Raw genomic sequence first — 26,807 nt, 5'->3', positions numbered from 1 at the left:
CCCGCACATACCAACATGTGCACACATGCACACACACATGTGGGAGATTTCCAAGCTTCCAGAAAAGGGTCCAGGCCATCACACCTTCTCCGGCATCCCTGCTGTGTCATTGTGTTCTTGTCCAGTGGTCTGACATGCAAGGGGCAAATGTATGAGCACCTTCTGGACTCAATCTTGTCCAAAAAGCATTTTCGCTTATTAGACTCTGCTCTAAGTCCAGTGCTGATATTAATGTGATCCTTAAAATGCCCTGGAGTGACTTTGTCAGATATCGCCGGGTATACCAGATGAGCTTGGAGGGAGCAGGTGTGATCCTATAAAGACACAGGTAAGGATGCTATTGTTTTCTTTAGCATCACATCAAATTCCCTGTTGTAGCAACAGCCTTCTTCTGTTTTCCCCTCCTGCCTCCCTGGAAGGTGACTCAGTCCGCACACCAAGAAACCGTGGCACAATTACAGTATTCAGAACGACTTGTGGGTAATGGCTCAGCGTTCCTCTCCAATTGGATGCTGCCTTGTTATGCTGAATGCCAGTTAACGGATTCCTAAAAATATCCCCTGACAGAAGTCATCCTCTTCCAAGGGCCCTGGAGAATGTTTTCCACAGAAAGGGTAAGGCGCAGAGTGGGGCCGTGCTTCTGGGGTGAGTCACGTGAGGAACGTTCGTCAGTGGTATGTTATGTTATATCTTCCAAGCTCCCTGGCGCTGAGCTCGGGTCGCCGGAAGGATTTGGTGAAATGCAGGCCTCTGCGGCAGGTTCAACTACGCCTCCCACGCCAGTTCCCGAAAACGCATGAACCTGTGCCCAAGGAAAGATGCTTCAGGGTGTGTGGGTCACTCGAGCTTTGCTTTCTCCCCAATGAGAGGGAGTAGGAAAACCCCAAGTCAGAAATACGCACTGTGCCTGCGGGCTGTAAGCAGGAAACCTGTCCTTCTTAAAGCTGCCCCTCTGGCAATGACAGTTAAGTATGGGCTTGCCCGGGGGGAGGGGTGGGGGATATTCAGGTGCCCCGTGCTAGCCCTGCATTGACAGAGTGGAGAAGGTGCCAGGGGGCCGCATGTGCTGCTTCTCCTGTTATAGACCCCGCAGCGGGGCTGACGCTCGTGGGGCGTTAAGACCCTGCCATCTCCAGCAGTCATTACACCTTCTTACAGAATCTAGGATTGCAGACGTGTGAGCGTGTAGTTTTGGGGGAAGAGAACTTTTCTAGTACTCCTGAAATTTTACAACTTAAAAGACCATAAAGATCACTGTACTCACAAGAATAACACAGTGCTTCAGATCCTTCTTCAAAGTAGATAGGATGTAAATACAAAGAAAACAGGAGCACCTGGGTGGCTCAGATGGTTGAGCGTCTCCCTTCGGCTCAGGTCATGATCCCAGGGTCCTGGGATCGAGTCCCACATCAGGCTCCCTGCTCCACGGGGAGCCTGCTTCTCCCTCTGTTTGCCACTCCACCTGCTTGTGCTCACTCTCTGTGTGTCAAATAAATAAATAAAATGGTTTAAAAAAAAAAAAAAAGAAAAGTAAATGTCCATTCTGATGATCAGTTTGCACAATAAATCATGAATTCTTTCTTTGGAGATGATATGAAGAGCGACATGGGCTGACTGACCCTTTGGTGGAAGGGTTTGACCTCTCTCGATTCTCAGAGAGAAAGTCTTTAGAATCTTGGTTTTCTGATTTAAAATAGCCAACATTCCATTTCCAAATGAGAGTTTACCAACTATATCATGATTGAAAAAAATCAACTTTCAATCAGACTTGAAAGTCATATATAGGATTTAGAAATCGGACTAACATCTCTTAGGCTAACAAGGGGTTGGAAGGTTATCTAGAGACGGCTTAATAATCTATAGCTTCGGGGCGCCTGGGTGGCTCAGTTGGTTAAGCGACTGCTTTTGGCTCAGATCATGATCCTAGAGTCCCAGGATCAAGTCCTGCATCCGGCTCCCTGCTCAGCGGGGAGCCTGCTTCTCCCTCTCCCTCTATCCCTCTCATGTTCTCTCTCGCTCTCTCATTCTCTCTCTCTCAAATAAATAACAATCTTTAAAAAGAAGAATCTATAGTTTTGAAACTTTCAGATTAAAAACATGTCCTTCACTAAGTAATCTCAAGGTTTAGGGGTCAAAATAATTTTTAAATAGGAACCAAATGATTTTTTTTATTGAATTAGAATTCACATAACATAAATTGACCATTTTAATCTCTTAAAAATGTGTAATACGGTCTCATTTAGTGCATTCCCAATGTTGTATAGCGACTACCTCCATCTAGTTTCAGAGAGTCTTCACCAACCCAAAAGGAAACCCCAAACCAGAGGGCCACTCCCCATTTCCCCTTGCCCCCAGCCCCTGGCACCAACTGATTTTTTTTTGTTGTTTCTATGGATTTGCCTATTCTGCATATTTCATATAAATGGAATGAATATGTGTCTTTTTGTGTCTTGGCATCTTTCACTCAGCATGACATTTTTGAGGCTCATCCGTATTGTAGCAAGAATCAGGTCTTTATTCCTTTTCATGCCTGAATAATATTCCTTCGTATGATTGTACCACATTTTGTTTATCTATCCATCAATGGACGTTTGGGTTGCTCCTACCTTTTGGCTATTATGAATAATGCTGCTATAAGTATTCATGTACAAGTTTTTGTTTGAACACCTGTTTTCAGTTCTTCTTGCTGTGTACCTAGGAGTAGAATTGTTGGATCATATAGTAATTACATTTAGCCAACCTGTTTCCATAGCACTGTATCATTTTACATTCCCACCAAACATGTGAGCATCTTAATTTCTCCATATTTTCACCAAAACTTATTGTTTTTTGTTTTTTTAAATAGATTATGGCTATCCTAGAGAGTATGAGGTGGTATCTCACTGTGGCAACATGTTATCAAAGTACAATTTGAAGCAGCATTGAAATTATTGCATATTTCAGCAAGGGAGGGCAGAGAGGGCAGAGAGACCTATCATATCTATTTATTTATTTATTTTTAATTTTATTATGTTATGTTAATCACCATACATTGCATCATTAGTTTTTGATGTAGTGTTCCATGATTCACTGTTTGCATATAACACCCAGTGCTCCATTCACTACCTGCCCTCTTTAATACCCATCACCGGGCTAACCCATCCCCCCACCCCCCTCTCCTTTTGGGGGGTAACTCTTCATAAGAAGAGTTAGGTCTGTTTAACACACTGGGTAGACTCTTGGCTGTCCTCAGAGGGAGATGGCATTGTGTGGAGGAAGAATCTATGGCCATGGCTGTGGTTTGATTAAATACACCATCTCCCATGGGGCACCTGGGTGGCTCAGTCAATTAAGCATCTGCCTTCAGCCCAGGTCATGATCCCAGAGTCTTGGGATGGAGCTCCCTGATCAGCTGGGAGCCTGCTTCTTCCTCTCCTTCTGCCCTCCACCCCCACTCATGCTCTCGCTCTCTCTCACTCTCAAATAAATAAATAAATAAAATCTTTTAAAAAAATATACCATCTCCCACCACCCTTTCAATGGCAGATTTCTTGGAAGGAGTAGTTGTATATATTCTTAGCCTTCACATCCCTATCGCCTACCCATTTCTCAGCTAATCCCAATCTCCTGCATTTTCTATGCCAAAAGGCCATTTTTTAATAAGATCTTCAGTACTATCTTGGTTTCTGTCTTAGTGCTTTGGCTGCTGTAACAAAATACCACAGACTGGGGGGCTCATAAACAGCAACCCCACAGCTCTGAAAGCTGGAAGTCCAAGATCAAGGCACCAGCAGATCCTGTGTCTGGTGAGAACCCTCTTCCTGATTCATAGACAACATCTTTTCCCTGAGTCTTTACCTGACGGAAGGGGCGAGGGGGCTCCCTGGGGTCTCTTATAAGGGCACTGATCCTATCCTGGGGGCTCCACCCTCATGACCTCATCACCTCCCAAAGGCCCCTCCTCCTAACATTGTCAGCTTGGGAGATAGAATTTAACACAGGAATTTGGAGGTGGGGGTGGTGGGGGAGGGACACAAGCATGCAGTCCATAGCAGATCCCAAATCTGTTTTCCTATTGAATCCTCCTGCTTCTTGGCCTTCCGCTTGGGATGGTGCTGTTGACCACACCCTTCTTCTTAGAGCACACTATTCTGTGGGCACTCATGGCGTGCACACTCCTGATTCTGGCTGGTTTCTCCTTCTGATTCTTATGTAGCCACTTATCAGTTATTTCTGTTACCAAGTTCTGTTCCTCTTTCCCCATCTCTACCTTCAAGAATGGTTGTTTCCCCTTAAACCATCTTGAACATTTTCTTTGCTGATTGCTTTTGTGATGTGTGTATGTGATTGATAAGTCATCTTTCTCCCAATATTGAGAACCCAGTGTCATCCTCTATTCCTCTGTTTCCATTCCCCAAATTCTGGGAAGTGGGGGGCAATCGAGTGATGGGAGTAAGAGAGGAAAGACTTATTGAAAGAGGAGGTTTTAGGAAATGAAATTTATATTTCATTAGGCTCAGTGTTACCAGGAGTCAGGGCTTCTGTGCAGTGTCCTTGAGTCCTGCGCAGATGTACAGGACTCTGTTTTATAGAATGAGAAATGAGAAATGAGAAATGATTCATTAGTAGAGATTTATTTGCCACTTATGTCTGAGTGACAGAGAAATGTCAAGTCCCCATCACTAGATCCTCAGTTCCAGGTATGTTCTGAGAAATGAGCTGTCTCCTCAAACTCTCCCAGCAGACTCAGTTTCCCCTTATAGAAAACGAGAGAGAGTGGCTTAGAAGATAAGATCTCCAAGATAAGATTTAAAACGTGCTTTGGGCAGGTTCTCGCATGCGGACAAAAGAAAGGGAGTCCTATTAATATAAGCAGAAAGGAATTTGTTAGAAAGCTATCTGGTGGTTTACAGAAATTACAGGACATCTGGAGAATGAACCTGGGGAAAATGTGAAGACCCAGAGGAAACCAGGTGTCGGGGAACACAGGCCACTGAGTGCTGATCCATCAGATCCCAGCATGGCACTGGACACCCTTTCCCCATCTGCGAGCCTCACGCTGCAGCCATCTCCAGAATATGCCTCAGCTGTCTCCAGGTTTTGTGTCACTTCTTAAAAAAAAAAAAAAATAAATCCTAGTTTCAAACATGAGCTTGGCACACATAGACCCTATTCTCATGTCCTGGTAACTCAGGGGAAGCGGGGGACAAGAAATCCAGAGTGGGTTGTGGGGCCCTGAAGCCACAAAGACTCGTCAAGGGAGACACCCCCTAAATGTTAGTGGTTTTTGTGGCGCTGGGAGGGAGATAAACATCTACCACATTACAAGTCCCATACTATTGGTAAAAGAGAGATTCTTACTTTTATTGCTGCAGACGGTGTTGAATATCTGTCGCTGGGCTGTTAAATGGGCCGAAGGCAGGCGTGAAGTCAGGAAAATAAAAAGGGGGAGGAGGGACATAACAAGAGGAAAAAGAGAGAAAAATACTGTCACATTTTATTTGGGACTGAGCCACATTTTGTGGAGTCTAAAACTTTTACAAGTCCTAGAAACTTTTTTTTTTAAATAAAAACAGCAAAGTTATGAATACAAATAAATTGGTTCAAAAGTAAATATTTATTTAGAATGAGAAGAGAGATCCTAAGAAGTTCTTGTGGCTTTGCACATGCAGGACACTTGCTGAGGTGTCTCTCAGCACTCACCAGATGTGGGATGAAAAGGCTCCTTATTTTTTCAAAATTTAATTTAATTTAATTTAAATTCAGTTAGTTAACATATAATGTATTATGGTTTCAGAGGTAGAGGCAGTGATTCATCAGTCTTATATAACACCCAGTGCTCATTACATCTCGTGCCCTCCTTAATGCCCATCACCCAGTTACCCCATCCCCCACCCACCTCCCCTCCAGCAACCCTCGGTTTGTTTCCTATGATTAAGAGTCTCTTATGGTTTGCCTCCCTCTCTGATTTCATCTTGTTTTATTTTTTTCTCTCTTCCCCTATGGTCTTTTGTTTTGTTTCTTAAATTCCATGTATCAGTGAGATCATATGATAATTCTTCCTCTGATTGACTTATTTCACTTAGCATAATACCCTCTAGTTCCATCCACATCTTTGCAAGTGGCAAGATTGCTTTTTTTTTTTTGATGTTTGAGTAGTATTCAATTGTGTATATACACCACATCTTATCTATCTAGTCATCGGTTCATGGACATCTGGGCTCTTCCCGTAGTTTGGCTATCGTGGACATTGCTGCTATAAACATTGGGGTGCAGGTGCCCCTTTGGATCATTATATTTGTATCCTTGGGGTAAATACACAGCAGTGCAATTGCTGGGTCCTAGGGGAGTTCTATTTTTAATTTTTTGAGTAACCTCCATACTGTTTTCCAGAGTGGCTGCACCGGCTTGCATTCCCACCAACAGTGTAGGAGGGTTCCCCTTTCTCCTCATTCTTGTCAACATTTGTTGTTTCCTGACTTGTTAATTTTAGCCATTCTGACTGGTGTGAGGTGGTATTTTGTTGTGGTTTTGATTTTTATTTCCCTGATGTTGAGTGATGTTGAGCATTTTTTCATGTCTGTCGGCCAATTGTATGTCATTGGAGAAATGTCTGTTCATGTCTTCTGCCCATTTCTTGATTGGATTCTTTGTTCTTTGGGTGTTAAGTTTGATAAGTTCTTTATAGGTTTTGGATACTAACCCTTTATCTGATAAAACATTTGCAAATATCTTCTCCCATTCTGTAAGTTGTCTTTTGGTTTTGTTGGCTGTTTCCTTTGCTGTGCAAAAACTTTTTATCTTGATGAAGTCCCAATAGTTCATTTTTGCCCTTGCTTCCCTTGCCTTTGGTGATGTTTCTAGGAAGAAGTTGCTGCAGCTGAGGTCGAAGAAGTTGCTGCCTGTGTTCCCCTTTAGGATTTTGATGGACTCCTGTCTCACATTGAGGTCTTTCCACCATTTGGAGTCTATTTTTGTGTGTGGTGTAAGGAAATGGTCCAGTTTCATTCTTCTGCATGTGGCTGTCCAATTTTCCCAACACCATTTGTTGAAGAGACTGTCTTTTTTCCATTGGATATTCTTTCCTGCTTCGTCAAAGATTAGTTGAGCATAGTGTTGATGGTCCATTTCTGGGTTCTCTATACTATTCCATTGATCTAAGTGTCTGTTTTCTTTTTTTTTAAATTTTTTTTTTAATTTATTTGTGAGAGAGAGAATGAGAGACAGAAAGCATGAGAGGGAGGAGGGTCAGAGGGAGAAGCAGACTCCCTGCTGAGCAGGGAGCCTGATGTGGGACTCGATCCCGGGACTCCAGGATCATGACCTGAGCTGAAGGCAGTCGCTTAACCAACTGAGCCACCCAGGTGCCCCCTAAGTGTCTGTTTTTGTGCCATTACCATACTGTCTTGATGATGACAGCTTTGTAATATAGCTTGAAGTCCAAAATTGTGATGCCTCCAGCTTTGGTTTTCTTTTTCAACTTTCTTTTGGCTATTCGTGTCTTTTCTAGTTCCATACAAATTTTAGGATTATTGGTTCCAGCTCTGTGAAAAAAACTTACGGCATTTTGATAGGGATTGCATTGAATGTGTAGATTGCTCTGGGAAGCATAGACACTTTAACAATATGTGTTCTTCTAATCCATGAGCATGGAACATTTTTCCATTTCTTTGTATCTTCCTCAGTTTGTTTCATGAGTGTTCTATAGTTTTCAGTGTATAGGTCCTTTACCTCTTTGGTTGGGTTTATTCCTAGGTATCTTATGGCTTTGGGTGTAACTGTAAATGAGATAGATTCCTTAATTTCTCTTTCTTCTGTCTCATTGCTAGTGTATAGAAATGCAACTGATTTCTTTACATTGATTTTGTATTCTGAAGAGCCCCTTATTTTTAACCTGCTTTCCCTTCACCAACAATACTCTATGAATCCCAACACCTTTTCTCATGGGGGTGCATGAAGCTGCCAAATCTGCTCAGAGAATCTGCCTCATGGCTCTCTGCCTCCGTTGGAGGGATAAGACCTATTACGTGTTCATCCAGGCTTCCATTCAAAACACTGTGGTTGAGGACGAGTCATATGTTAGCACTGCACTGGGGGCTCGGGGCCCAAGAGTGAACAAGGCAGAAATGGCTACTGTTCCTGTGGTAATTCACACACTTATCAAGAGAAACAGACTTTGGAAAACAAGGTGAAATGGTTTTGAGATCCTAATCACTCCTCCAGCCCATGAAAAGACAAAGGCATCTCCTTGTTCCATGGACTTTTCTAGAATAGGGTGTTCTGTTGTATGTGAGCCATAGAAACTTCAAACTTATAAATATGATTTCTTATATAACACTGATTCTATAGTGTACATAAATCCAGATTTATAAACTAGCATCTAAGATATATGGCATTCTCTCTGTGCAGTACCCAAAGAGGGGGAGTGAAAGGGTGGCCCACATGGGTGAGGGACAGTAGTGTGACCCAGTGTCAAAGGTCATAGCACAGTCACAGACAGAATGATGTTCTAGGGGGACAGCTGGGAATCCCTGATGTCACAAAATCCTAGATACGCTGAAACCTCCCAGAGCACACTGTGAAAGTCTATAAAATCAACACTACTTTACAACAACTCAACAAAAAAGCTCTCTTCTGTTAATATCAGAGTTAGGATAAATGGCTGGAGAAACAATGCTCAGAATAAACCTCTCTATTTCTCTAAACAACCAAATCTTAACAATGGTTACCAGATACTGGGTCTACAAAGGATGTTATATGTACATATACAAACTCACATACACATACTAAGTACCCAACCCAAATGAGTTTTGCACATAGATTATGAAGCTAGTATCTTCACAATCATTTCATTTCTGTAAAGAGCATGTCAGCCCTTCTCAAATGTCCTTGAAGCAAAAATATAATCCTAGGAACACATAATTATCAATTATTTCTGACGCAGCCCACTGAAAAGGATTTTGTTGACAATATTGCCAACAATGGGAAGCATTTATGCCAGTCTGGGAATGCAAGGAAGGTTAAGGGGCAGAATCCTCAAAGCCTTTAAGGAAATAGCCTGAGTTTGTGTTTTAGACTGTGGCAAATTGTAAGTGTTTCAATGATTTTTCCATTCTCTGAATCTTTATTTCTACTAGACCCACCAGGATTTGGCTCCATTTGACTGGAGCCCGTCATCTGGCCCATACTGAAATATGTGTCCCTTCACATGTTTGCTGTGTCATCATTTTATCAACATGTGTCAAGATGCTTTGTCTTCATGCTCCCCCCTGCTGGTCCATAGACCACCCTAACGATGCAGCTGATTTCTTTACATTGATTTTGTATTCTTGACACCACTGCTCACCAGGGCTCCACTCTAAGATGTGGCAGCTTTAGCTGTACCATAAACAGAATGGAAACACAACTCAAGTATTTGTGGACACAGTTGGGGACACATGGAGCTTCTGAACCTCACAAGGCAACCTTCTTCTTATAACATACTACTAGGAAACATGATATTCCTTATTGACCTCAGAGGTCTTAGAATGAGAAGAAAGGGAACCCTTTCTGTTCACTGGCCAGCTAAACAAACAACGCAAGGAGGCGAGTTATATACACAGAATTCAGACACCCTGCGGCCACCATCATGCCTGCGTGCCATACTGTCAGCAGACCTCAAAACACAACCCCATTGAGCTTGTAAACATCGGATGAATTAAAAGCAATTTTCTCACTTTATTTAAAAAGTCACCCTGTCACAAAATATATTGCTCTGTGGATATGCTAATTAATGCCTCATTTCTGGTTTGGTTAGAGAATGAGCTAGTTGACGTCTAGGAATCTTCTAGATGAATGAAGTTTCTCACTAGTATGCTAGAACGTTTTGAAAAGTTTACTTTTATTTTCCTTGTAGCCTTTTAAAAATATATATTAAAATTATCTCTGTCTTCTGTCTTAATTACATACTTTTTGCTCAGATTATTTCATAATCTCTGCCTTACCACTAACAGTGTGCAGTCAATAGACTAAGAAATCATAAAAACTCAAAATCAAGCTCAGTGAAGTTTGTTGTTTTATTAAGGCCTTTCAGATTGCATACCAAATGATAAAAGCCAAATCATGTTTATTCCAACAAAATCCGATATTCAGAAAATGGCTGTATATTTACATATAACTCTCCTTCCTCCTCATTATTCATCCCCACCCTCTGCCCTGTCTCGAACACCCAGCATACACTCAGGCCATCTGTTGAATCCAACTGATGTCTCAACCCACACCCTGCAAATCTTCCATAACTTTTTTCTTAACTTGGATTGTTCTCTTTTTTTTCTGTAAAACCAAAGCCCCCTAAGAGAACATCTCATCCTTACAACTGCCCAGGTTCATCCCAGGCAGCAGAACTTCTTAGGAGGGCTAGAGTCATCATGCAAAAACCTCAGTTTTCTTTTTCTTTCTTTCTTTCCCTTTCTTTCTTTCTTTCTTTCTTTCTTTCTTTCTTTCTTTCTTTCTTTCTTTCTTTCTTTTTCTTTCTTCCTTTCTTTCTTCCTTTCTTCTTTCTTTCTTTCTTTCTTTCTTTCTTTCTCCTTCCTTCCTTCCTTCCTTCCTTCCTTCCTCCCATTAAGCAAAATTTGTGGAGAATACCTGATTTTTCAAAACTTGGAGGAGTAGTGGTATTGCATATATTAGGGACTCTATACTTGTCAACTTCATGGTCATCAATAATCAATATCAATCCGTGTTTGATATAGCTGCCCTTGAAGTTTTGAGGTGTGTATGAAGGGTGTCTGCCCTACCATGGATGGCAATTAAATTTTACCTGGACTGGAAGTTCTGAGCTATTGGTGGTGACTGCCCAGAATACTGTGTTGAGAAGGATTTTGTGGCCCTATCTAGTCTTCATGAAGGTTGCAGACTCCTGTGCCCAGGATGGGATTTGTAGCTTATATGATGTAGCTGTACTATGCCTATCTTCCACACTGCTGCCTCCAACTGTTAAGATTCTTGAGCTCTTCTTACTACTTGGCAACTGTCACTTCACTGAATGTCATTCACATCAAATCTTAAGTTTGTTAGTAGACCAAGATCTATCAGGCCTTCTATGGATACTCTTTGCTTGTAGAAATCCATTCTAATTGATTGCTTCCAAACTTCCATGGGTGGAAAATGAGGTAATTTAACTTGTTAAAATCGTGCTTAGGATGGATTGATTTAAGGACAGAGGAATGAGAAAGATGGATAGGTATGGAATAAGACATAATGAATGTTAATTGTAAAATCTAGGTTGGGACTGTGTTTATTATGCAGTTCTGTTAACTTTTTTGTATGTTGGAAATTTGTGTAAGAAAATGTTGTGGGGAAATTGTGCTTATGGTAATAATTAGTAATCAATGATTTTGTGCATGAACTAATTGCTAAAAATAAAGTGCATGTACTTTCATGGATATGATATAATTAAATAAACTCTATTGGTTCCATCAGCCCATTTTTTGCTCACTTTCACATTTTTGCTTTCTAAATATGAAAATAGTCAAATAAATGGCATAGAGTTAACTGGATCATTATTTCATATTTTAAAAGTCATTGACAAATAATGTGATGCTTTTTTGTTGGCTTGCTTATTTTGCTTTGGCTTTTTGATTATATTGAGGGGAGCCAGTAAAACACGAGTGATTTTTTTTCCTAAAATATAAATCCAAGATAAATGTTATTTTCCCTTGTCAGTGATTCTGGTAGAAGGGACTGGTTATGCCAGCCATAATATATTACTTTAAAAAGCAAAACTGATCTACTTAATTTTGTATTAACCCAGGAGAGATTGCAAAATCAATGGGATGTGCCCAGGAGATATTTGAAGTCCAAGACTACCTCTAATGGTTGATTCAGCCTTTTAAAAAATGACTGAGCTGTGGTAATGACCCCAGGTTATAATGGGTCCCCAAAAAGTTGATGAAAGACAGGCAATGATAAAATCAGGAGTAAGAAATGGGTGGTGATATATTTTTTTTTCCTTCATTAAAGGGTCATAGAAGTATTTCCAATTTTTTCCTTCCTTTTTTTTTTTTTTTTGGATAAGTGAAGGAAATAACCTCACTAAACTTTGAAATTTAAGTGATTCATAGAACATATAAATATTTAAAAAATATTCACAAAGTAAATAAACTGAAATAAACAAGGGAAGTCATTTGCCCTCTCACTTTTGGGCTCTGGAAGCTTCCCACTTGTGTTAGGAAGGAAAACAAAAAGAACATCTCCATCAGCATAAGAGAAGGGATTAAAAATTGGCCTCTGATGGGGAGTCTGGCATGAACGGTCACAGAAGCCTACATCCAACAAGGCCCCGAGTCCTGGCAACTCTAATCGTGTGAAAGTATGCCAAGGGAATCATGGGTCTTTGACTTCTTAGAATAACAGAATTCTCTCTAATAGATTATTCCACACGGTTGGGCAGATGACGGCCACAGGCTGTCTTCAGTGGGGAGTGCTCAGGCCACAAGATAAATTGAAGATGCGACTGGCATGGGCCAGAGCTCAGATGAGCGATTCACGGAAAAGAAAGCCAATGCCCGGTAGACTAGAGAGGCCTGACAGCATGCCCTGGCCCGGGCTCCTCGGCCTGCCGGGCTATGGCGATGTGGTGGGGAGCACCATGACAGCAGAAGCCCTTCTGCCAGTTTTGAATAGTTATAAAATGAAAGTCTAGCTTCTTGAGATCCAGAAATAAAGCACTGCACAGCAGTCCACAGCCCTCCCAGTGCAAGACATTATTAAAACGTGAAGGCACAGCCGACTTAAGACACTGGGCAAGTAAGCGAGTCAGTGGACATCAGCTATTAGAAAGATGTTTGCATTCCGCTCTGGGATCCGCCAACCCAAATTCTGCCTTGGCTGTGGAAAACTGGGGCAGAATCTGTGTGGCTTTCTGCAGGACCCCAAAGGCAACTGGCCTCTGATTCTGGGGTGACGCTGGCGGCAGGCCTTCCTAAGTTTAGTGCTTTGGGGTCACTGCTATGTGCGTGGGGAGGGGTGGCGAGGAGGGGCGCAAGACCCGTCATTTTTATTTTTATCTGGAGCACCAGCTTATTAGTTATTGGCGCAGACAGCACGAGTGATGGGAGCTTGCAGAGGGTTTGCACTCAAGATGGAGCTCAGCCAGCCACCAGCAGTGAGTGGATGAGTTCCCAGCCTCTGGAGGCCAAGGTTTTGTCCTTTGGGAGGGTCTGAAAATGGCTTGACCCCCACACTGTGGGGCTGTTGTGAGAGTGAAGAAGAGAGTGTGTCAAATGCATTGTGTGGGGTCAGGTATATTAGGAGGGCTCAGCATATTCTTGCTATTTTCACCACCATGTTTCAGACCATTCTTTTCGCAGATACTGTCTCTAATCTTTAAAACCTTAAGGAATAGTTACTCCATTTTTTTTAAGATTTATTTATTTATTTTAGAGAGAGAGAGAACAGGAGTGGGAGTGACAGACGGAGAGGAGAGAGAATCTCAGACTCCTCCCCTGAGTGCAGAGCCCCATTCAGGGCTTGAACTTACAACTGTGAGATCATGACTTGAGCTGAAACGAAGAGTCGGATGCTTAACCAACGGAGCCATCCAGGTGTCCCTAGTTAGTTACTCTTACTCTCTTTACCATAGAGAAAACTAAGGCTCTGACAAGCTGGTTTGCCAAAAGTCCCCAAGACCGATAAAGGTGGAGTCTATATTTGAGCCCAGTGTGTGGCAGGTGAGGCGACCAGCTCTCCTGGTGATATCCCTGAGAGCCCATGGCTCAGGACACCCTTCAGTCCCAGATAGAACGGGACAGCTGGACACCCTAAATTGAGCTCCAAATCCTTTTGCTTTCCACTATGCCATAGCTGGAATCATCTTACCCCTGTTTTAGATTCTGTCCATTAAATTTTCTTTTCCATTTCTGTCTTGAGCCACATAGATACCAACCAATGATAGAAGAGGTACAAAAATGCTTAGGGACAAAGTTATATTAAAACATATAAATCTGTGTTTCTTATGGACTAACTCTAATACATAGATTTAGCAAAGATGGTGTGTAAGCTAGGACTACATCATTCAAGACTATGCACTCTTGTTTTCTTTTTTTAAGAGATCAAGACCATTTATTTTCATTTACATAATGGGGAGGGGGGGTGAGTGGACACTTACTGCCAGACATTTTTATGGGGAAAAATGCTAAGGAGTAAAAACATATGCTTTTAAAGGTCACACTAGTCAGAGTTGAACTTGTCAGTATTCCAAAGCTGAAGTTACAGGCATGGATCATTAGGAAAGGTCACAAAGGTTAGTGATACAATCTGTGACTATTTAAAGAGAAAAATGGCCTTGTCCCCACCCTCTGGGCACAGGGAGCAGAAACAGTGTGTTCACTTTGTCCTAAAAGTTCCATCACCAGCCGGGAAAGGCCACTCAGCATAGATACGTTCCAAATATTTGCTTTAAGGGTGGGCAAAATTACCAAAAATAGAAATTTAGGCAGCTGAAAATTTCAGCCAAAATTCTCCCTGATTTCTAGCTTCAACCTGTACATACAAAATATGTGGCTGCAAAATGTGGTCCTGATGGTTCACATCCAGACAAAAGGGGACTAACATCTGTGAAAACACACAAAAGCTTAATGACATCATGCTTTCATTCCGTGGAAAAAATGTGGCGTTGATTCATTCTCAAGCTGGAATATATTTCCACATTAAAGTAAATTTTGCCTTCAGTTTTAGAGGGAGTTTTTATTATGAGAAAAACATATCCAAAAGGAAAAAATAATTTTTTCCCTAGGCATATGAAAAGTCATCAAACAGCATAAGAGAATGTATTCGGCACAATGCCACCACATCTAATGGAAAGAGCTCTCTTGGTGATCCAGTGTTCACTTTGACCGAGACCAGAGAAGCGTCAGGATGACCTCTGTCTGTCAGTGATTTAGTATATTAACAAACTTAAGTCAAATTCGGCTAGCACTTGGAAAATGTAATGTATTTCCTGCATATTATTATGGGAAAAAATAAACATATATGGGAGTAAATTCTCCAAGACAAGGGAAATTATGATGTGGTATTATTTTGACCATCTTCCCTTGATAGCAAACTAATTTGTTCCTTTCAAAGCCGAGGAAGAATTTTAGTGTGTATTAAATGCCTCCTGTTTCTCATTCTCTGTGATTTCGGTTTCACGTAGTATCTCAGCTGATTTTCGGAATCATGTCTGAGTAATGAGTATTGCCATTCCCATTTGTAAGTGAGGAATCCAGGCTTAGGGAAGTCAAACAGCCTCGTTGAGGTGCCCAGCCAGCCCCTACCGCCAGGCTTCGTACTCAGAAGTCCTGACTTCCAAGCATGAGGAGGCGGCGAGGCTCCCAGCTCTTGCACAGAACCTTACTCTTGCAACTCAAGCTGTGGTCTGTGGGCAGCATTTGTGCCACCTGGGAACCTGTTTAAATGCTCAGGATCAGCTCCCACCTGACCTCCGGTTCAGAATCTGCACATGACACCATCCCAGATGATGCAGACGCACACATGTGGGAGAGGTTCTGCCCTACACCATACGGCTGCAGCAGACAGTGGTCTTCTGGGGCATTGTGGATTAAATCTCCAAAAGACCCCGTGTCCAAACCTGAGGCCTGGGAACCAGAGCCAGGAAAAGTCAGTCCTGCCTGTCGCGCACCATTTTTCCAGCTTAGGGCCTTGGGGAAATCACTTGTCTGCGCCAAATCCAAGTACTGCAGACACTTAATCAAGTATAAGGATTCTGCCAAAATCTCAGCTACGTTGTAAAGTTGGCTGGAAGTAGATAAAAGCACAACCCTGCTTAGTCATCGTTGTAATAGCTGGAAAGGTGTGAAGTATTTGTCCTGTAGCTTCTGCTCAGCAGAACATTCGCCCTTTACACTTGTGATGGTAGAAAAAACATTTAAAAGTTTGTACATCTTTCCCAGATTAGCTAATAGTAGTAGGTATGGACGATATAGGTAGCTTTCAATTTTCTGACTCCACATCAAGTCACTACTTTATATTACCTTGCTTTGTAGGGACTGGCTTCCCCTTTCCCACCTGTAGGAGACAGGCCTCTTACATTATAGTGCATTTTTTAACAAACAGCCTTGGGTAAAGATGAAGGCTTCCTATAACCAGAAATAACTGATTCAGTCTGTTAGTATTTAAAATGTTACTTCAATTTGTTAAAAATGAGATGACTGGGGCGCCTGGGTGGCTCAGTCGTTAAGTGTCTGCCTTCGGCTCAGGTCATGATCCCAGGGTCCTGGGATCGAGCCCCGCGTCGGGCTCCCTGCTCCGCGGGAAGCCTGCTTCTCCCTCTCCCACTCCCCCTGCTTGTGTTCCCTCTCTCGCTGTGTTTCTCTCTGTCAAATAAATAAAATCTTAAAAAAAAAAAAAAAAGAGATGACTTTTCATAAAACACAATTTACCTATGATGCACATTAATAGATTAAATTTCAATTATCAAAATTGACTTGAGTGAAATTACCCTATGCTTTGCTTTCTAAACTGTGTCATTACTTTATTTCTAAAGAGACTCAGCAAAATATTCCCAAACTGACAACCTACTTCTAGCTTCTGGTATTATGAAGATAGTTATTTATTGCTGAGGAATAACCTGATGATCAAAATCCATAAGATATGTAAATACAAGCATTAGCCCAACTGGCAACTTTGCTTATGGGTTTTTTTCTATTGTACGTTTTTTTTTTTTTTTAAAGTATTTGCTTCTTTCTAGGAATGTAATGTAATCAATCCCTGTCTTATCTAGCAGTTCTGACATACTAATATTTAGATAATAAACAGATTATGGCATAAAAATACAGTAGAGCCAAACTATGGGGAATCATGTGTTCCTAGAAATGTTCATTAAAAAAAAAAAAAAGGAAACAGAGCACCTGTGGTCAATTATCACATGCAATCCTAAAGCTGTAGAATCCCTCCTCCCATTCTCTCTGTTGGACAGACATAGTTATGTTTTGATACAGTTGGAGACTTAGAAAGTAGAATCTGCATTTTTCTTCTGTTTTTTTTTTTAACGGAATTCTTTTTTTTATAAATTTTTTTAAAGATTTTATTTATTTATTTGACAGAGAGATACATAGTGAGAGAGGGAACACAAGCAGGGGGAGTGGGAGAGGGAGAAGCAGGCTTCCCGCAGAACAGGGAGCCCGACGTGGGGCTCGATCCCAGGACCCTGGGGTCATGACCTGAGCCGAAGGCAGACGCTTAACGACCGAGCCACCCAGGCGCCCCTTTTCTTCTGTTATTAATGGATATTTGAATTAAGGTATGTTCTGCAGAGACCTGATGTCTATAGGAGGTCAGCTATTAATGGGAGAATGTTAATAGACAATGAATTCATCTTCGCATTATTTTCTCTGTAATCAAACACGTAAAACTTTTCCCACTACCTCAGATAAACTTTTAATGACATATTAATTAAGGGCTGAAAAGAAAGTCATTCTCCACCTTTATGGAGACACTAAGTATTCATTTATCATAAAGGGCAACATTTAATAGAGCCAAGATTAAAGTGTAAGTGGTGGTGATGGTCTTCTTCCCACCTCAGACTCACTGTGTAGGTACATGGGAAGCAGTTCTTTTTCGGCAAACTGTGGCCTTGATGTCTGCAATGGACCCCTTCTCTCTGCCCTAGCAATCCACCATGGACTTCAAAGCCTTTTGGGCCCACAGAGCTGTGAGCCCTCTGGCAGTCATGGCCCCAGGGGCTTGAAATCCCTTTGATCCCATAGTGTAGTCACAAATGCTTTGAAGTAAGAAGAGGAAGTGAATTAGAGCGGGTCTCTTTGTCTCTCTGGCTGGGGATCTGCAGATGGCACCGCTAGACCCTCACCAGTGGTTATCATCAGCTGCACTTCATAATTCCCCAGGGCAGCTTTTACAGCATCCTGGCTCCCACTGGTTCTGATTTAATTGGTCTAGGGTGTGGCCGTTTAAAAAAAGCTCTCCAAGTAATGCTGGATCACAGTGCCCAAACTTCCAGTTTGGAATGATAAGCGTACCCAAGAGACCAATAAATAAAACCTCCCATCTTGGTGGAAAATAAAGGGACAAATGTATTCTGGCTCATGATGTGGTGCAACCCTCCCCCGCCCCACCCCCAAAAATAGCAGCAGCAACAACAAAAATAAAACATCAAAATCAGAGAGAGAGAGAGAGAGACAGACAGACAGATAGCCTTATAGGGCTTACATTTAAGATGGAAACCCTGATATGTTAGTAAAATTAGTAAGTAGAGGTCAGGTGAGCAAACAGGGTGAGTGAGTCCTTCCATGGTGCTCATGCCCGAGCCCTGTTACCACCAAGAGGGGACACCTTCAGCTTTGGGGAATGAGCCTTTCCAACATGCAGGTGTGAATGAGGAGAATGGACATGACCCAGTCTGGACAAACACCAATAAACATAAATAGCTAGAAGACAATAGCAAAAACTGATACTCTATATATGTAATGATTTATCTATACACCACAAATTAAGTTTTCAGGAAAGCTGTGTACAGTTATGTTGGGACAGCTTGACTTAGTTACTTGAAATAATGACCGAGTCTCTAAATTCCAATGGAAGAGTCCCACCCAGTAATATTGGAAAGATCATATTTATACGAACCCAGATAAGTTCTGATGATCTTCAAGTCATTCCTAAGGAGACTGCTCAGAGGCGACGACTCAGCTGGCATCCCCCAAAAGAACAGTTAGAGAAATGACACCTAAACAGCTATCACTACAAAATCAGAAACCCTCATCTCGAGTCTCCTACCTGATGGTGTGCAATTGGCGTGCTTTCCTAAGGCACAGATCAACGCCCACGCTGTTGTGTTCCGCGCTAGTCCTATCACGGTTTCCACACACAGCCGCCCAGACAGCTTCCACGCGAGTTCCCGCATGCCAAGTTGTTGTCAAATTCCATCTTGCATGAGCCATTCCTTCTTCCCCTATTGGTTGGCACAGGGAACTGACTTTGATTGATTCTTGTGATTCAAATTTACAAACAGCTAGACAAACAGAACTACTTTTGGATAACATGTCAGTAAGAACAGCAGAAGAAATAGCAAAAAGCAAAAGCCAAAAAGTATAGTCCAAGTTTCCCTCAATTACTGTCTGCCTTAATTCTCTCTGCTTCTGTTTTCTTAGGACAGAAACATCCTCTTCATCTTACATTTTCTTTGATCTTTAAATCAGAGTCAGCGTTGGCAATGAGCACCTTGTGTTTCTTATATCACAAGGTTCCAAGCAGGTTGGAATAAGCTATTTAGGTGTATAGTGAGGTCTTTTGATTTCAAGGAAGAGGAACTTATTCAAGACAGCAATTTGGGGAGCTGAAGCCAGTGGAACGACCACCTGATTGCTGTCCACTGAGCTCTGTCCCCACTCGCAGAGCATCCCCACTGGTCTCAGGGTCTGGCTCTTTCTCATACTCAGTGAATGACTACTTCATTCCCATCTAGGGCCTGCGCCCATACCAGAGCCTCTCATCCTCCCCTCCCACTTTTAGGAAAATAAGCCAGGATCTGCCGAGAAAATGAGTCAGTGTTGGGGATGGCATCTTGGTTTGATCTTGGTTTGATCTTCCGTATCTGATGAGTGTTAGTGGAAGTGATCACATTGTCGAGAACTTGGCACAGAGCACAGCCTCCATACATGTAGCCAAGTTGTACATTCTCTACAGCTGACTATATGTCCAAACTCTTCTAGAAAGCTGTTATTAACCACTCTGGACTGCCTCCTTCAATGTTTTGTGCATTTTTTAAAAAATAAATTACTTGTGACATTTTCTCATACTTCATCTAACACCTCACAGGCCACATAAGTACCACTTAATAAACATGTCAAATACACTCTTACATGCAGTTAAAAGGTATGTGTGTGTGACGTCAAGTTAAGAGAAATCTAGACTTAAGTGAAGAGAGACATATTAGAAAAGTCTATTGAAATAGGGAGAGCACATCAATCTGCAAGCATCTCAAAATCAAACAGGGGTCTGTTTTATGGAGAGTAAGGAGGGATATAAGACTTGGAAGGGTGGCGAGGTGATATGGACAACAGACAGTGCGATTGGGCGGTTTCATTAGAAATCTTTCTGTGGTCAGTTGGTTCCAGACTCTCAGGATGAGCAGTTGAGGGGGAATTCTTTGCCCTTAGTATTTGCTTGTGCTTGCAGGCTACCCAAAGTTCAGGGCCCTGTGGGGAGGAGAGATGCCTCCTTGGTTTGGTCAAGCCAAGTCAATGGGCAAGCTACAGGTGATAGTGAACACTTGGTCGACATGCAGCCCTATATTCTAATAAATGCATGGACATGAGCTACCAAGTGCACTCATCATGCTATGGACACCATGGAAATAAATACTCCATTTTAAAATATGATACCAAAGCAATTGGATGAACAGATAGCGTATATTTACATATATCAACTTGTTATTCAACCAAAGCCTGCCAAAATTTTATTTTAAAATCCTTAATTACTGCATGTGATATTTTCATAAATTCTTATAAATATTTGTGAAAATCTAGCTTATATATTTGTATAAAAGGCATATAACTGCTTTTAGTATTATAGTTAATTTTTTTGAAGCATCAGTAAATTTTTCTGTGTGAAACAATGGGTAGGTAACTCTTTTAAGGAAAGGATCAGTGTCCTTATAGAAGATCATTTGAATCATTTGCATAACTCACTACAACAAAATCAGTTACCATAAAAACATGCATTACAGAAAAGCCTGCTATTTGTTTGACTGATCGACCCTCTCCCCCTCCTGTGGGAAACAGCTGACCTTTTGAAGACTAGAGTTTTCCTTTCACATTACCTAATGTTTTGAACAATAGTTTCAGCCTGAAAAAACTAGAACATATAATATATGAAACTGTGTACTTTTACAGATATTTATATATTTACCTCAAAAAAAAAAAAAAGAACAACATCAAGACTTCGGTGACAATTATTCTTGAAAACCATGCAAATGTGTTCAGAAAACATTGGCTGTCTTTCCAATTATGAACTATCTTGTCTTCACCATATAGATTGAATATAGTTCATGGCACTGTTTCTTAAATGGTGTTTCATGTTATTAAAATGTTAAAAGTGGTGTTAACAAGATATTTAAAATAGTTTTTTTAACATTAAAATATTATTTCACTGTAAAAGAAGCCCATGGTCAAATCTGTTTTAGTTCCTAAGCTGTAGTACTTTCCAGTGACTCATTTATGCGAATGCAGATTGAGAAGTTCTAGTTTGGGGATAGATTACACAAACGTTTTGAAAATTATTTAACAATGCAGAATATAGCAATTGTGAAAACTTTGTCATCTTTTATAATGAGCCTGAATTCCTACATTTAAAACTAGAAAAGCCCAAAAATATTATTAAATGTAACTTTAGACTATGTCAAAACATCTTATTAGTAGATAAGGAAAGTATAGTTGGAGTTTCAAAAATACTCAGTTAAGTGTTTCTTACCAGTAATGTCCAAATCCAAGCTAAGAGGCTGTGTTTTAGGAACAGGAGATTTTCAAGGAATGGAGACATTTCACTCAAATGTAACAACCTACATGACTCCATGATCTTTTTTTTTTTTTTTAAAGATTTATTTATTCATTTGAGAGAGCGAGAATGAGAGAGAGTACATGAGAGGGGGGAGGGTCAGAGGGAGAAGCAGGCTCCTCGCTGAGCAGGGAGCCCGATGTGGGACTCGATCCCGGGACTCCAGGATCATGACCTGAGCCGAAGGCAGTTGCTTAACCAACTGAGCCACCCAGGCGCCTGACTCCATGATCTTAAAAGAAGAGATTTCTGGACATCTTTTCTCAGCAAAGAACTTCTGTGTCCTTCTGGATGTCACATTGTGTCCCGCTTTCTTCTGGTTGTCATTCCTACTGCAACTGCCATGTTGGTCCCCAAGGGAAAGGTTAATTTGAGAAAGAATTTGGATACCTCTGTGTGCTATTTCTTCCCAGTTCTGTCCATCATAAAACCCTCATTTTAGTAAAAGAATCCAGTGTCTTTGCTGAGAACATAGAAGCCTGTAGTGTGCTTTGTGAGTGCCAGGATAAATTTGAGAAAGTGCTCTTAGGCTATTTCCAAAACGCTTTGTAATACAAAACTGAGCGGGACCCTCCTTGTTCCTCTGGAGTTGATGGCTAGGACCTGAAGCTGGGCAGTCTGGGAAGCGTTAAGAATCCCACATCCTAACGGAAGTCCTCTATGAGTAGGTCCACAAACCTCTTGAGAATGAGCCAGCCTCCTGTGCCCAATAATCACCCCAAGGTCCATTTTATAAAAGGAGAGGGGAACAGGGATCTTTGTTGAAGGTCTTTTGCCATAAAGAGTTAGCAGGAAGTGAGTGCTTTTCTTGCTTCACTATAGCAAGGGAGAGGGGCTTCTAGACTCTTCGATAGAAAAGGTGGGCGTTTTCTCCCTGGACAGCCGATAACCAGCAGCTGGGTCGACCTGTCTGTACCCGAGAAAGGGAACGGTCAGAGCTGGGCTGGGGAGGCCGACCTGCAGCTGGGCACCCACTATGATGTGGCAGGGGCCTGTGGCATCCCTGCTGGTCCAGACTTGCATTGTCTTGCTGACATTGCTCCCAGAGGCCCTGAAATGTGCAGGGTCCACAGCTACTGAGCAGTGATGGGCTGTGCCAGCAAGGAGGGTGCAAGAAGACAGGCTGGATCCAGCCATGGGGTCCTGCAGCCGATTCACACGAAGACCCTTCCTGGTCCGTCAGAGCTATAGTGGGGATAACCAGCAAGAGAGAGGAGACTCCGCAGTGGGCAGTTAAGTAAAGAGACGTTTGCCTTACCTCCTCTAAACAAGCCCCTTTCGAGTCTTAACACAAGAGTTAGGCTGATGCGTGGATAAAGAAAATGTGGTGTATCCACACAAACGGAGTACTATGAGCTTCCAAACAGAAGGGAGCTCTACAGTACGAGACAACACAGACGAATGTTGAGAACGTTGTGCTAAGTGAGATGAGCCAGACACAGAAGGACAGATTCTGCATGACTCCACTTATAGGAGATAATCTTCAAATAGATTCATAAAATCAAAGATGGAAATGGTGGTTGACAGGGGCTGGGGAGGGGGCAATGAGGAGTTATTAATCAATAGGCAAATGTTTCAAGTAAGATGAAAAAGCTCTAGCGATCTGCTATGTAACAGTGTACCTACACTCAACGACAGTGTGTTGCACACTTACAATTTATTAAGAGGGTAGATCTCATGTTCAGTGTTTACTACAATTAAATTTTCTTCTGAAAAGAAGTTGGGGTGGGGGGCACATATCTCATGACTCCTGTTATGGGTTGAATTGTGTCCCCCTCTAAAATCATGTTGAGGGCGCCTGGGTGGCTCAGTTGGTTAAGCGACTGCCTTCGGCTCAGGTCATGATCCTGGAGTCCCAGGATCAAGTCCCGCATCAGGCTCCCTGCTCGGCAGGGAGTCTGCTTCTCCCTCTGACCCTCCTCCCTCTCATGCTCTCTGTCTCTCATTCTCTCTGTCTCAAATAAATAAATAAAATCTTTAAAAAAAAATAATAAAAAAAAATAAATAAAATCATGTTGAAATCCTAACCTCTAGTAGCTCAAATTGTGACTGTGTTTGGAGATAGTGTCTGAGGGAGTCCAGGACGTGCCACCTCAAATGCGTGGCCATGGCATACTGGTTATTTGAGTGGAAAGCACTTGAAGCACAGCAGGTGCAGGGAAAGGCTTTCTCTGAACTCCCCTCATCTGCCTGAAAACAGATCCTCCAAAAGGACCTCAATGTCCTCAGTCTCTTCACCAGGAGCTTCACCAACCAGGAAGACTGACTCTTGTCCCAGGAGAGGAACTGAGAAGTCAACCCCACATGCAAACTGTCACAAACTGTTCCTCTCCCATCTGTTCCTCTGTGGACCCATCCATCTCCCCTAACCCGTTCACTTCCCCCTGAGATGCCTCTATACCCTTCCGTCCCCTACTAGAATGGTATATGAGCTCTCGGATCTCACTGCCTTTTGGGGTGTTTACTTTTTGTCCTGTGATGCCCCCATGCACATAATATTAAAAATTAATAAATGTGTATATCTTTCTGCTATTAATCTGCCTATTGTCAGTATATTTTATAGACCCAGCTATGGAACCTAGGAGGGCAGAGGGGATGTCTTTCTTTCCTTGTATGTCTTTACAGAGATAAACAAGTTAAAATGAAGCCATTAGGGTGGCTCCTAATCCAATATGGCTGGTGAACTATCAAGAAGAGGAAATGTAAACACAAATATATACACAGAGGGAGACCAAGTGAGGACACAGGGAAAACACTGTCATCTATATGCCGAGGACAGAGGCCTCGGAAGGAACCAGTCCTGCCAACACCCTGACTTCCAGCCTGCAGAACTGGGAAAGAGTACGCTTCTGTAAAGTAGCTTGGTTTGCAGTGCTTCGTCACAGAAGCTCTGGCAGGTAATGCACCCTCCCTCCCCACACTCCCTGGGTCAAGGTGGTTGGAGGATTGGGAAGCTGAGGACATGACCCTCTCCCCTAAACCCTGGAACTCAGGCTCCCCTACGTTAGGGGAAGGAGGGTGGGATGACAACCAGGTGAGATGAAAATCACATATGACATGGGACCTTGCAGGTGAATCCACTTAAAAATGACTCGAAATTTTAAAAAGATGATAAAAGTGATTTAGCAAAAACATAGCAGAAAACCATCCCTGGAAGACTCACATTATTACCCTCTATGATTTGAGATTGCAAAATAAACCATAATCATAAGTTATCTTAACACATCAGAGCGGTGAAAAACTAATGAGAGGATTCCTTGAGGGCTATGGTGCACTTGTCAGGGCTGTAATGTCAGAAGGGCAGGCTGCGTGAGCACTGAGCACCGACCTCATCCCAATCCCACGACAGCTCCCGCCCCCCAGGAGAACCCGCTGCATTTCTCGGGTGAGGCTTCTAGTGCATATTGAGATTTGATTTGTTTAGTTTTAGTTTTGTTTTGTTTCCTATACACAATACGCATATATTGGGCAGGCTCCCTCTTCTGATTTGTTCTCGTGGTTAAAATGGTTATGACTCAGCCATTCTGGAAGGGAGAATATGGTGGCCCGGGTGGGGTGGGAGGGCTGACGTCTGTGTTGGAGAGCGCTGACCTCCTTCTTTCCCTTCCTTGGCTTATACCAGTCTTTAGCCTTCTGAATATCTTCCTCCTCAGAGGCCCCCCCCCCCGCCCTGCTCTGTTTGTTGTACCTTGACCTCCCTTGATTAGTCTTAGCATGATACTAAAAATATAGTTCAGAGCTATATCCTCTGCTCTCCTTTACAGAGCAAGTTAACTGTTCAAGAACCTGTTGGTTTTTGGTTTTTGTTGTTTTGGTTGTTTTTTCCATCCTCTCTATATAATTAGTCAATAGCGTTTGTTCATTCCATTACTAGTTTTTGGAATTCAACTGATTTCTTATCAGATTGGTCAGCGGTTCTTGGTAGGAAGAGTATATATTCTCCACCTTGGATGAGTTGACATACTCCTCCCCCCGTACAGTACTAGGTGCTTGGGATGTCATAAGACATTGCTAATAATGCAGGCTGCAATGTTGTAACTCCCTTGTCTACTCTCCAGTGGAGCCTGCATCGGTATTTTCCCGAGATGCAGATGAGAGGGCGTTCACGGACACAGTCATGGCTGGGGGGCAGTTTATATTCCCTCAGAGGGAAACTTCACATATCTCTTTCTGTTTGTGTTCCTGAGCAGGGCTCTCTGACCTAACTTTTTTTTTATAGGATTTCTGCCAAATTCAACTTGTTGGAAGGAGTGGCTTACTATTCTGAGCATAAATGTTAACAAATTGTGGCGTGAAGCTACACTTTTCATGACATTTGCCAAGAACATGTTTCTCCCATGAAGTCTCTGTCTCCACCCATGAAGGCCTCCGGGGAAAAGTCATTTCATTTCTGGAAACAATTTAGCATCAAACGTGGGGCTGCAACTGGTATCTCTTCGTTCAGCTAGTTATTTTCTTCAAATCCATTATTATTCTCACTTAAGAGCAAAATGAATTCTCAAGTGGTATCTGACCATTTCCAACTAAAAATATTCTGTCCGAGCCAAATTTTAGGTCAATAAATTAAGTTCCCTGTGTTAACAATTAAAAGACACAAAGCAGGGAGGGAGGTGTGTAATTGGATTAGGTTCAAGGCCTTTTTAAACTAGTCTGTGTTCATACGGCTGAGTTATAATGTACTAGGGAAATATATAAGGTCCAGGGCAATTACTGAATTTTGTTTATAGTGGAAAAGGAAAAATCCTCTTGAGAATAAATGTATTTTAAAAGAATCAGCTATTCTAAGCCTTTTTACTTGGTGTTTCTTATAGAAAAGAGATTTAGGATACCAGATTCAAGAAAACACAAATTTTACATCATTTTTTTTCCTTGGAAGAATTTCCTAAGATATGCAAGTAGATAACTACACTCCTTCCTCCTCCTCCCCCTTCTTCACTTTTATCTAGTTCCTTATTCTCCCACTAGTCAAGTTTATTCCACGTCACAGAATAAAACAGGGTACTTAACCTAAGATTTCCTGCTGACAGTTTGGAATTCGGTTGTTTTCTTTAAAACACATATGTGGAATCTCGAGAACAGTAACTGGGAAATATATTGATAATAGGCAAAACGGAACCTTATTATAATTCCTTAAGCTCAGAATATAGATTCTCACCTCTGTACACAGATTTCTAATGATTTGCTTCCCGTGATCAAGTGTTCTTATCACTCAGTTACAAGTCTCTTGGGACTTGAATCCCGAGTCATGATTTTACAACAGCATCAGTCCTGCTGCTCCGCTC

At 42.0% G+C, this 26,807-nt stretch overlaps 2 long non-coding RNA genes across 3 annotated transcripts; one reads left to right on the top strand and one right to left on the bottom strand.

Annotated features, from left to right (window-relative positions):
* Positions 1-492: 492 nt before the first annotated feature.
* Positions 493-26,513, top strand: LOC145721623 (uncharacterized). Of its 2 annotated transcripts, none has more exons than XR_014145441.1 (3): positions 493-645; positions 24,151-24,422; positions 25,745-26,513. It is a non-coding gene; the product is annotated as an uncharacterized LOC145721623 (long non-coding RNA). The 2 variants fall into 2 exon arrangements; XR_014145440.1 differs by having other exon boundaries at positions 500-614.
* On the bottom strand, positions 4,273-19,342 carry LOC145721624 (uncharacterized). The gene is made up of 3 exons (XR_014145442.1): positions 18,748-19,342; positions 5,341-5,379; positions 4,273-5,090 (listed from the first exon to the last, which is right to left on the bottom strand). It is a non-coding gene; the product is annotated as an uncharacterized LOC145721624 (long non-coding RNA).
* Positions 26,514-26,807: the final 294 nt, after the last annotated feature.

Source organism: Leptonychotes weddellii, chromosome 5 (genome assembly GCF_054177405.1).
Source record: "Leptonychotes weddellii isolate Sample4059 chromosome 5, ASM5417740v2, whole genome shotgun sequence".
Taxonomy (NCBI): Eukaryota; Metazoa; Chordata; class Mammalia; order Carnivora; family Phocidae; genus Leptonychotes; species Leptonychotes weddellii.
This window is presented reverse-complemented; position numbering and strand designations above follow the sequence as displayed.